Below are 13,467 nucleotides of genomic sequence, written 5' to 3' on the forward strand. Positions count from 1 at the left end.
GTGTGCCATGCATTGTGCAGAATCAATTTACTGGCAAAACAGATTTTTATGAAGTTAGACCTCAGCTCAAAGCCACACTTTAAGATTACTGAATGACTATGAAAGCTTTTAAGTAATTAATCGTAGCAGTTTTTGTGTTGAAAAAAACTCTGTCTGAGGGGCCCCTGGGTGGCTCAGTCGGTTAAGCATCTGCCTTTGGCTCAGGTCATGGTCTTGGGTTCCTGGGATTGAGTCCCATGTCAGGTTCCCTGCTCAGTGGGGAGCCTGCTTCTCCCTCTCACACTCACTCTCTCTCTGTTTTCTATCTCTATCTCTCAAATAAATAAATAAAATTTTTTAAAAAATCCAGTCTGATATTAGAAAGGAATTATGAAACATATTCAATATTCCTATTTTCCTAATAGTCATTCTCTTAGATCTCTGATTTCTTTGAAGTATTTACTAGCAAAATAATATGATTGGTTTTCTGAATGAGCAAACAAAACAAAAATGCATGCCATTTCAGCTATATACAGAAGTTTTTTTTAAGAAAAATATCACATTTCATTGGGTTCAACATTTAAACATTTTTGTCATAATTAGACCTGCTTTTTAGAATAAATTTAATACCATTTTGTCTTATACCTCTCTTATATTTCTCTAAATTACAATCTGGCCTTAAGAAATTAGAGACAATGCAACATATTGAACTTGACATTTGTATAAATATTTTTAATAGATTATCCACTAGTTAACTTCTGAGACTATTTAGCTAAATGTATACATGTTTTCTAATGGTATTTGTAAAAAAATATGATATCATTCATTTATTTCAACATTGTGATAAATATTTTAAGTGCCTGTGATATCCTGAACACTGTTCTCGTGGCTGATATATACAAGTAAACACATCATATGGAGTCTCAGCTTCTATTAAGTTTATATTCTGATGGAGAAAAGAGATGTGCAAATAAATAAAAGAAATATAATGTTATACATTGATAAATGCTATATAAAAATTAGTAATACTAAGTATATGGTGAATAAGTGTGAAGATGGTTGATATTTATGAAAAAATAGTAAAGAAATGCTTCTATTCAGCTAAAACACAGAAAGCTAACAAGATTTTAATACATCTCATGAATCTGTATCTCAGCAATTTAGGTAGGAAGTATTCTTTTGCTCCAAGTAGGCAATTTCTTTTCTCCCAGTTGTGTCAATTAACATTCCTCGGTGGTATTCAACAAGTTGATGGGCTAAATATGGACAGTCCAAGAAGGCTTCACTCATATATCTAGAACTCTTTGTGGATGTGATCAGAAGACTGGATTTCAGGGCTTCTTCAGAATATAGTCTCCAATAGGAGGACTTGGTATACTATGGCTTAGGGTTCCCAGATGGAGTATTCAAATAGAAAGTGAAAGCTATAAACGTCATAAAGCCTACACCTAGAAACAGACATAACATCATTCCCATCATATTTTATTGATCAAAGAGTCATGAGCCTCCTCAGACACAAGAGAAGAAAAAGGAGAACCCACCTAACAACAGGAGTATCAACAAATAACGCAGACATTTATAATATGTTACAACCACATGCATAGTGGAAGTTATATGCTGACAAACACTAATCCATTTCAGCAGAAAATGTCTGTGTGACTCTGTATTGTATGTTTTACTTATAAACATGTATGTTCCTTCATGGTCCTATTACAGATCTGCAAGTGGAACAAAGCCCATAGGATCAGTTCATCATTACAAAGGCAGCACTATTCACATCTAATTCAGAGTATACTTGGGAGTTCAAAGAACAGTACAAATATCTCTTTATTATGAACACCAACAGTTATTGTAAGCCTTTTTTATGTATCAGCTTTTTTTTCCTTTTTGTCTTTTCTAAACTCTCACTGCATTTGAATCTTTGCATTCTGTAAAGCAGATTATTGATAAAGCAAAATTTTTGCTTCCTGATATTAACTCTCTCTCATAGCATAACTTTTATCTTGCATACATCATAATGGGAGACCTATATTAACCAGCAGTCAGTATGGAGCTAGGCAAAGAGCGCAAAAAATACTGAGAACCATATTCTAGTAAATTTTTCAGGGTTCTCATTTTTATACTCTTGTTTTCACCTTTCTAATTTGTTCCAATGGTGCTCCAAACAAGGCCAGGCTCCATGGATATTCACTTATTATTTTGCCTCTCACTGTATTAGTGAGTAGTGTACTATTATCTGAGCCTCTGGAAATAACAGTTGAAGCCAAGGATTTAGCAAATAATTTGAACCTAACTAGAAAAATACACATCGATTAAAACTATAGCTTTATAACTAGATATATTTGCATTTCTCATTTATTTCCCTGCTAATGGACTCTTCCATCACATGGGTTTGCCAGAAATCTATCCTCTTAATTACTAGCTGATTGCACTCTATGCAAGTGTAAGGAATATAAACTAACATACTCTATTGTACTTATCTATCATTCATTTATTTGCTCATTCATTGAAAAATAATTTGGGCATAACTTCTTATTGAAACATAAACCTAAGTTCTGAAATGCTTGAAATGACAGTATTTGATTATATATTCAGATAGAAAACCACAGCATCTGAATATGCTTTATTTGTACTTTTCAAGCCCTAGATCACACTTATTCATTTACCACTGAATTTTTGTATCATAGATGCTCAGGTAAAAACTTACAAATTACTGCTTAATATGCAGGTAGAATTGCTGCTTCCAAAGGGGATTCTACACCATTTTCTCAAATAGTGCTCCATGTAAACTGATGACATCAGAATAATGTGGCACCCTTATTAAAATACAGATTCCTTGGCTCTAGCAACATTTAACAAATCAAAGACTCTCTTTCTCTGGTGTAGGGTTTGGACACCCACATTTTTGCAAAGCATACAACAGGATTTTTTTTTTTTAAGATTTCTTTCTTTAAAGCCAAAGTTGGTGGCATCACAATTCCAGACTTCAAGCTCTATGAAAAAGCTATCATCATCAAGACAGTGTGGCACTGGCACAAAAACAGACACATAGATCAATGGAACAGAATAGAGAGCCCAGAAATAGACCCTCAACTCTATAGTCAACTAATCTTCAACAAAGCAGGAAAGAATGTCCAATGGAAAAAAGATGATCTCTTCAACAAATGGTGTTGGGAAAATTGGACAGCCACATGCAGAAAAATGAAACTGGACCATTTCCTTACACCACACACAAAAATAGACTGAAAATGGATGAAGGGCCTCAATAGGAGAAAGGAATCCTTCAAAATCCTTGAGAAGAACACAGGCAGAAACCTCCTTGACCTCAGCCGCAGCAACTTCTTCCTAGGAACATTGCAAAAGGCAAGGGAAGCAAGGGCAAAAATGAACTATTAGGATTTAGGATTTTATCAAGATCAAAAGCTTTTGCACAGCAAAGGAAACAGTCAGCAAAACCAAAAGACAAGTGACAGAATGGGAGAAGATATTTGCAAACGACATATCAGATAAAGGGCTAGTATCCAATATCTATAAAGAACTTATCAAACTCAACACCCAAAGAACAAAGAATCCAATCAAGAAATGGGTAGAGGACATGAACAGACATTTCTGCAAAGACGACATCCAGATGGCCAACAAACACATGAAAAAGTGCTCCACATCACTTGGCACCAGGGAAATACAAATCAAAACCACAATGAGATACCACCTCACACCAGTCAGAATGGCTAAAATTAACAAGTCAGAAAATGTCAGAGGCTGGTGAGGATGTGGAGAAAGGGGAACCCTCCTACACTGTTGGTGGGAATGCAAGCTGGTGCAACCACTCTGGAAAACAGCATGGAGGTTCCTCAAAAAGTTGAAAATAGAGCTACCCTATGACCCAGCAATCGCGCTACTGGGTATTTACCCCAACGATACAAATGTAGTGATCCGAAGGGGTACGTGCACCAGTGCAATGTACACAATAGCCAAACTATGTAAAGAACCTGGATGTCCATCAGCAGATGAATGGATAAAGAAGATGTGTTATATATACAATGGAATACTATGCAGCCATGAAAAGAAAAGAAATCTTGCCATTTGCGACAATGTGGATGGAACTAGAGGGTATTATGCTGAGTGAAATAAGTCAATCAGAGAAAGACAATTATCACATGATCTCCCTGATATAAAGAATGTGAGAGGTGTCGTGGGGGATTTAGGGGGGGTAGGGAAGGGAAAAATAAAACAGGATGGGATCGGGAGGGAGACAAACCATAAGAGACTCTCAATCTCACAAAACAAACTGAGGGTTGTTGTGGGGGGAGGAGGGTAGGCACAGGGTGGTTGGGTTATGGACACTGGGGAGGGTATGTGCTATGTGAGTGCTGTGAAGTGTGTAAACCTGGTGATTCACAGACCTGTACCCCTGGGGCTAATAATACAGTATACATTAATAAAAATTTTTTAAAAAATTAAAAAAAAAAAGATTTATTTCTTTAGAATGGGGGGAGATGCATAGGAAGAGAGAGTCCTAAGCAGATTCTGTGCTGAGGGCAGAGCTCAGCACAGGGCTCAGTCTCATGACCCTGACATCACACCTGCAAGTAGAAATCATCTGACTGTCCACCCAGGCACCCCCACGTACCACATGACTTTCAATCACAGACATTTTGAGAATATAATGAATGTATCTCAAACATTTTACTCTGGGAACTGACTGGCTTAATTTATACAAATTCCATATTAATCATGAAATAGAAATATCAATTGGAAATGTAGTTTTTACTTTCCTACTGCAAACATGCCTGGGAAGGGAGTGCTGACTTCATTCTTCTAACGAAGTCAAAAGTATCTAACCTAATATGTGTGTTCTAAAGTACAGAAATGTTCAGTGCAGTACAACTGTAGTAAGCCTACAGTTTTGGAGCTAAAAGTCAGAATACACAAACATAAATCAGTAAAAACCCTAGAGACAAATTCTTGTTGATTCATGCAGATAATTCTTGGTTGTGAGGGGGCTGTCTTGTGCACTGTAGGACGTTTACCACATCTCTGGTATTTACCACCAGATTCCAGTAGCATCCCCTCACATTTTGATAATCAAAAATGTCTCAATGTCACATGTACTTGAGGGTGGGGATTGAGGAATGGACTCCAGTAGAGAACCACTGATGTGTTACCATATTTTACAGTTAGAACCGAAGTCCTCCACCTGTGGATATTTCCAAACCTCATTATATTTTGTCAAGGAGCATTGTGAAGTGACTGCCAAACCGAAACTCTACAAAGGCTCTTCTAACATCACGGCAAACAAAACTATCTAGGATATTGCCCTTAAAGGAATAATTTATTTTCTTTTCTCTTTATGAGTTGGAAATGCATATATATTTTAAAAATAATTTTATTATTATTATCTATCTAATTAGGAAAGTAGGATATTCAGATTATGCTGATATATGTGTATGTGTGTACATGCATGTGTGTGCATGATTTTAGCATTTATTCTAGAAATCTGTACAAGGAATTAACATGGCAAAAAGGAGTTTTACTGAATGATTACACATGAATCATGGTTTATAGTAATATTGGGTCAAAGGGCAAAATAGACTATTGGGTCTAATTTACGTATAAACCTGCCATTTGTATTACTACACCACTTTAAAGGATTCTTTCACAGAGCTCATTCTTCCTCTAAAACTCTTCAAGCTATTGTTCCACACCAGAAGATAAAGTTCAATCTTAAGCCATTCTGGAGGTTAGCTTACTTTTTCATCTTGAAGTCAGAAATCCAATTTAGGGCTTAATCCTTCTATATGATAATAAATGATTCCATTTTCATTTAGTTTTTTAAACAATTATAGCAGGATTTGAATAAATCAAACTCCCTCCCAAGGAAGAGCCCAGAAGTATGAACCTCTGTGAACTCTTCTTATTGCAGGATACTGGTTTCACACAATAAATTATTCTTTCATTGTTATCAACCAAAGTCATTTATACTTTATGGTAACAGAAGACTTTATTTTTTTCTTTATTTTATTTAAACCCAATTAGTCAACATATAGTTCATCATTAGTTTTTGATGTAATGTTCAATGATAAAATTGATAACGAACTTACTGGTTTCCTTATTTTTTAACCAATGTTATGGAATATTGTGATTTAAAAAAACAAAATGATCCAGGTAGCATCAGCATAGGTTTTATAAACCAGGAAGATCTTATTCTGAAACTTGGCTTATACTCAAACTTGACTATCGCTGTAAATCCTGAAGATACTGATCTTAGAATTCTCATTTTTGTTCTGTAATAGAGAGTTAATAAATAAACTACTTTTATCTAATGGTTTATGGGGACTAAATGAGGTTATAACATTTAAAGCAAATAGCACAGTGATAGCATAGAGTAATTACTCAAACATGTAAATTTACACATCTGTTCCTAAGTTCCAGAGTTAGAATCACCTTCTTAGGTACTCAAAAGTAAATGTCTCCCTACTTTAAAATATTTTTGCACAATTCAGTTTAAGTGTTTCTGAAGAGAAAGCTAGTAAACATATCTGAGTTCTTCCTAATCTCTCCCCACCTGCCTCCTCCACTCACAGCTAACCCCAGTGAAAAGCAGTGATGATTGTTTTTCATAAGCATATTTGAGTAGGCAAGCATGTTTAAGTGGAAAGTATCTACTGAAAAGAAAGCATGAATTCTTAGGTTTGTATCTTTTTAATTCTGTAATATTTCCTCAAGCTAAAGCAATTTTCACTAGGAATACATTGCTTACAAAAAGTATACATTACTGGGGTTTTGTTGTTTTTGGTTTCCTTTTTTTGTTGTTGTTGTTTTGTTTTTAAAGATTTATTTATTTATTTATTTGACAGAGATCACAAGCAGGCAGAGAAGCAGGCAGAGAGATTGGAGGGAGCAGGCTCCCTGCTGAGCAGATAGCCCAATGTGGGGCTTGATCCCAGAACCCTGGGATCATGACCTGAGCCAAAGGCAGAGGCTTTAACCCACTGAGCCACCCAGGCGCCCCTCCCTTTTGTTTTTGCACGTTATTATTCACTCCTGAAATACAGTTTAAAGAGCCACACACATCTAAGGACAATATGGTATTTAGTTTAACTCCTCTTCAGCTGGGTACTACTCTGTCAAATAAACGGAGAGGGTTATCATTGTGCATTAATGATTACAATGTACAAGAGACAATTATAGATCTCATAAAAGGAAAAGTTCATACATTAATATAACACAAATTTTTTGAAGTTCTAATATTCATAAAATAAGTTAGAGGTTAAATCATAAGCCTGTATTGCTATATATTTTTTCATTTATTGTTAACATCTTAAACATTTTTTTCCTTTTCTTTTTGGTCACTAATTTGATATATTTTCTAAATAATATATTCTCATGCCAAATTATTGTTGTTCTATTTCAACTTTATTTAAAATCCAATTTGTTGGTAATAACAGACCAGATTCTGGTGATAGCAGACTAGCCCAAAGCATACTTACTCTCTCCGGGACCAGGTTGAGCTCTAGGAAATTGAACAAAACATGTTAAAATAAATCTGTTTTGTCATCAGAGAAGTACTGTGGGAGCCAGAACTTGGGGATTCAAGATCAAGGAAAGAACATAAGCTCAGAAAACTAACCCTGATATATTTTATCTCTTACCCATACCCAGTGCACCCAAGAGGTAGAAAAGATAAGCAAAAAGCCACAGCTCAGAGACCACATTAGGCAGAGTTTCAGACAGTCTCACGGATTTTGGGAGACAGCAATAGAATGCAGCGCACCAAAAGGAACCTTGTTGAACAGCACAAGATTTCTGTGCTTTCCTAAAACAACTTGAAATGTAGATGAACCAGAAAGAGACCAATGCTCACAAAGACTGAAGGCTAATTTCGAATGAACTCTATATTAATTGAATAAAAACACAGTATATTCAGCAGACAAAGCTTGAAAAACAGAAAGGTAATTCATTCAATAAAACCATAATTTAAAAATACATAATTACTTTCTAAACCAAAATATACACACAAAATTTAAACTTTATTTTTGTGTCAACTTTGACAGGTTGACAAGATCCCCCAATTTTTAACTGAAAGTGTTAATCTAAAATAGACACAAAGTGCTAGTTTAGAAGTGGGAAAAAACTTTTCATTTCTGAAAGCCACTAAGAATATTTTCTCTCCTTTCATCAAGTAAGTCTGCTAGGTATTATATCTAAATTATTTGAACAGACCAGACCATACATAGATCCTTGGTTATACTCTTCTTGGGCATCCAACACCAGGCATGTTACTTAACTTCTATGAGTCTTGGTTTCCTCATTTGTACTGGGGGTAAGGATACACACTTCCCAAATTTACATCAATGACTAAGTAAGAAAGTCCCAGATAAGGGGACAACAGAGTATCTAGCATATACTGATAGATTCCGTCTCTCAATTCTCTCTTTAAAACCAAGGTTAATTTTTCCCTTCCTTTCTCCTTGTCTTCCCATTCCTTTCTTCTTCCTTCATCTTTTCTCCTCCCCTCTGCCCTCTCCTTCATTTCTGTCCTCTTTCTCTTTTTCTTTTCCTAGATGTGTAAAAAGAAAAGAAAAGAAAGGAAAAGAAAAATAAAAGAATACCAATGGAAAAAGAAAAGATTTTTCTTTGGAAAAAAGAAAAAGAAAAGAATACCAATCCATATTAATGAATCAGAATCTTTAAGACAAAATGGAAATTATTACAAAGTATTCACGAAACCACTTCTATTATTACTTCATTCTTTTATAGTGTTCTACTTTGAAGCTGTATAAGAATAGGGGTCCTCATTTGTTTACTCAGACTATAGTTTTACCATTTTCATGTCAAGGTCCGTAAATTTTTTTTTGTTGTGCTTTGTTTTGCCATTTCTGCTTCCACTGATACCTCATCCCCAGTTAGAAATGTTCTGAGAAATTCTTCTCAGATCCTTTCAGGGAACAATTTGAGGTTCACCACAGGTGAAATTATTTCCAAATGATAAAGGGCTCATTTCTAGAAAAGGAAGCCATGAGATAAAGAATTTCTAAACTCTTTGTGTGCTTTTTATATCTAATTAGGCAAACTTTGAGTATAAATTCTAAATGTGTTACCAGTGTAAAAATCAGAAAATTATCTTAAAAAGCCAGATTATTTTCAAGTATATAAAATATGTACTTTGTAAAATAATAAGCACACCTGGCTTATCACTTTCCTTCCTAACTATTTTTCTGAAGGAAATAAAATTTAATATTTTAAGAGTTTATTTACTCAATATGTAAGGATTAATTTATTGACTAAATTTTGTCTTATTATTTTTTGTGTTTAGAGAAATGTTTGTCATGATTTTGATACGTATTTTTAATAGCAGTGAATTTCAAAATAATAGGTAAATAAAGCTTTCTCACAAAGATGTCAAATGGCTCATAGAAGTGTGTTTTTGTTGAAATCTGTCTGAATATCTAAGATTCTCAGTCTTTAGAATGGCTTGTATTTGGTGCTACCAGTAGAATAATTTTCTACTGTCTTCAGGAACTGAGATACTTACTAAATTTATACATATAGTATTAAAACAACATCTGCTTATCTAACAAAAAATTTTTAATTTATATTCTTGTTTGTTCTTATTGTAAAAGGAGACTTCAACACAAAAATTGCTAAATGAAAGGTTTATCATTACAAATAGATTAATTCAAATATTAAATATTAACAATGCTTATTTAGAATGTTCCTATGTTAAATCTGTATATATTTCATATACATGTATGTAAGGATGCTACCATGTGTCACCTTTCATCAAAGCAAAGATTTATGCAACAGGGAGATGAGTGGCTGTTGATACTTCTCAGAGTGAATTTTATCTGGTAACTGCCTTTCACCAAAAGGAACTGCCCTGCCCTAGGCCTTGTCCTCTACCTGGGTATATGTTGAAGTCAGTGGTCTATGCAGGGGAACAGAGGCCCAATCTCTGTATTTCATTTAAGAGCATCTCTGTAGGGAAATCTCAGCTCCAGATTTCCCTGTAGACTGGGAGAGATCTTTGCTGAAAGTGCATTAAAGTTCCACTTCTCTACCTAACGCTCCTGTATATGCCTCCTACAGATATTGTTCTAAGGAGCAAACCCCCCAGAAAATTTCCCACATGCAGAATTCTGCATCAGAGTTTGTTTCTCTGAAATCTAAACCCAAGATAAATAATTATCTCTTATTCTATTTTCAAATATATTCAATTCTAATTTATCTCACGGACACTGATTGATATTTTCCAGAGTGAACTGTTATATCCATGGCAATTTTTATTAGAGGATATACTTAATATTTTCAAAACTGCATCTAATTTTGATGAAGTGCATATTTTTCTCTAGGCACTATAATAAGTACTATATATGGCTGGAATATATAGCCTACAATCAACAAACCCTATAAGAGGGGTTATATTATTATTCACATTTTATAGAAGAGGAAACTTAGAAAGTTAAATAACTTACCCACAGTTACAGAGATGAATATGAACCCACATAGACTTCTAACCACTTTTTTTTTCATAAATTTGGCCCAAAATTACTAACATACCGTATTTGCTCACATCAGAAGTTATGTGACAAATCCTAAGACTAGTGAAAGAGACTAAAATAACCAAGCCAAGCAATATCAACTAAAGAGAAAATGAAGCTTCATAACAAATATATAAAAAAGATCAAATATTCAGCTTTTGATTTTCCGTATTATCCTCAAAAATTACAAATTAGCCCACTCATGTTTTCTTATATAATCTTTTTTGACTATTTGATGTAGTCTTTTCCTCAAACATGAGGAAAAATAAAATGAAAGTGAACAGTTTAAATGAGAGAGAGGGAGGGAGGAATGGATTGAAGGGAGAAGTAAAGGGGGAGGGGAAGGAGGAAGAGAAAATGATGTGAGAGGATGAGACAAGAAAGAGGAGCAGACTTTGCATATAAAATCGATTGACCATGGGAACTGTCCAATTTGTTAAATGTTTTGATTATTTTGTTTCAACAAAACAATATTAATAATATGAATAATCTGTGCACTCATTTATCATTATCATGCACATTAAATGTTTTCTCAATAAATAATTATTAAGCCCCTAACACATGTTAGCAACTATTCACACTGCTTTTTCCTATGAGCACATCTAATATTAGTAAGAATTACAGGAGATTAATAATATTAGATCTATTTTAAAGATTAGTAAATTGAGATTCAAAGAGGTTAGACACCTCATTCAACATTATACAGCTGGCAAAGGAGCTGAGATGCCAAATAAAGAATTTTTTCTACAATGTTATAATTTATTCCTTATTTCCATAAATGCCCCTACTTTTGTATTCTTAAAAACTTTTTAGAATTAAAGTTTCTTAATTTGGGAAAAGCACTACTCTTATTTCTGCTCTCTGAAAAACCATCAAATTTTAAAATCTGATCATAATTTCTTTTTTCCTAAATTCACAATTGATCTTTTCACCGGAAATTATATCTCACTTTTTAATTAAAGCTCTTCACCAGCTCTATCAGACAATATTTTGATTTATGGATATACAAACAAAAAACTCTTGTGGTCTCTCTTTTGTAATTTTGACATTATAATAATGACTAAATCCTTGAAAACTTTTCAATATTTCAGATTAATTCTGAGAAATCTTTAAGATATCAAATATGTTGTAGTTATATAAATGTAGATAGACAGTCCAAAGGCCATAATTAAATAAAAGATAGCCAGGCACAAAAAAAAAAAAAAAAACCCACGTGAATACATGAACATTTTATCTCAACAAATAGAACAATTTTGATTAAATGGAAGCAACTTCTGGAAAGCACAACTTCCCAAAACTGAAATAAGGAAAAATAGAATATCTGATTTGTCCCAATCTATTAAGGAAATTAAATATCTAACTAAAACCTTCCCAGAAAGAATATTCCAAAGGTGGAGTTAGGGAGTGGGGATAACTGGTGCAGTACTCATAGTAACAATTTCATCTAAATTGTTTTCCAAGAACAAAAAATAAAAATTTTCCAAAACATTTTATGAAGGTAGCATAACCTGTTACTAACACTAAACACTACTATGAAAAGTAAAATTGTAGAATGTCTCAGTCATGTCCACACATGTAACAATCCTCTTCAAAATATGAGGAAAATAAGTCCGGCAATATATAAATCAAAGAAAATACATTAACCAGACTAGATTTATATCAATAGTGCAGAGTTGGTTTAACAACTGGAAAATCAAGACAGAATTATCACATTTACAGAATAAGAAAAATGGAATAATCTAAATAAATATATTAAAAATTTGATAAAATTAAATATTTAAAAACTATTAGACAAATAGAAATAAAAGATATCCTTGATCTTATAAAATGTATCTTCATGAAAACCCTCAGGAAACATCATTCTGAAAAAGAAATATTTAAATCTTTCTGCCTGAGAAAAAGGATAAAAAAAGAATGTCTACTGTTACCACTTGCAATAAAATTTGTACTAAATTAAAAAAAATTGCACTAGACTTTTTTTAGAAGGACAGGAAAGAGAAATAAAATATGTAAGGACTGGAAAGGGACAAATAAAACTGTCCTTATTAATAAATGAAATTTTCCATTGGTGGAAAATTTTAAATAACTTAACATTCTGAAAGTATCATTGAGGGACACCTAGGTGGCTTAGTTGGTTAACTGCCTTCGGCTCAGGTCATGATCCTGGAGTCTCAGGATCAATCCCAGTCAGGCTCCCTGCTCAGCACGGATTCTGCTTCTCACACTGATGCTCCCACCCCTCATGCTCTTTCTCTCAAATAAATAAATAAAATCTTTAAAAATATATATGTAATTGAGAACAATATAAAAGTCACCAAATACATAAAAATAAATCTAATTGAAGTTGTGCAAGAACGATATACAGAAAATCAAAAATATTATGGAGAGAAAATAGAGATATTTCTCTAATGGGAGATATACCATGCTTAATAATAGGGTCTCTTTAAATATGTAAACAAAATCAATACTATCCTAGCAGATTTACTATGGAAGTTGACAGGCCAAATTTAAAATGTATGGTGGATGATAGGGCACCTGGGTGGCTCTGTCAGTTCAGCTTCTGACTTGATTTCAGCTTAGGTCATGATCTCAGTGTCTTGCGATCTGAGCTGGGCTCCACGCTGAGCTGTACACCCCCCTACCTGCTCTGGCCTCGTACCCCATGCACATTCACTCTATTTCTCTCTCAAATAATAATAATAATAGTAGTAGTAGTAATAAGCCTGGGTGGCTCAGTGAGTTAAGCCTCTGCCTTTGGCTCAGATCATGATCTCAGGGTCCTGGGATCGAGCCCCACATCAGGCTCCCTGCTCAGCAGAGAGCCTGCTTCCCCCTCCCTCTCTGCCTGCCTACTTGTGATCTCTCTAAGTCAAATAAATAAATAAAATAATAATAATAATAAGATGTACAGGGGCATGCCAAAAGCGAAGAAGAAAAGAGGAAGAAG

The sequence above is a fragment of the Mustela putorius genome, unplaced genomic scaffold, assembly GCF_011764305.1.
Source record: "Mustela putorius furo isolate JIRA1106 unplaced genomic scaffold, ASM1176430v1.1 tig00003846_pilon_pilon_pilon, whole genome shotgun sequence".
Taxonomy (NCBI): domain Eukaryota; kingdom Metazoa; phylum Chordata; class Mammalia; order Carnivora; family Mustelidae; genus Mustela; species Mustela putorius.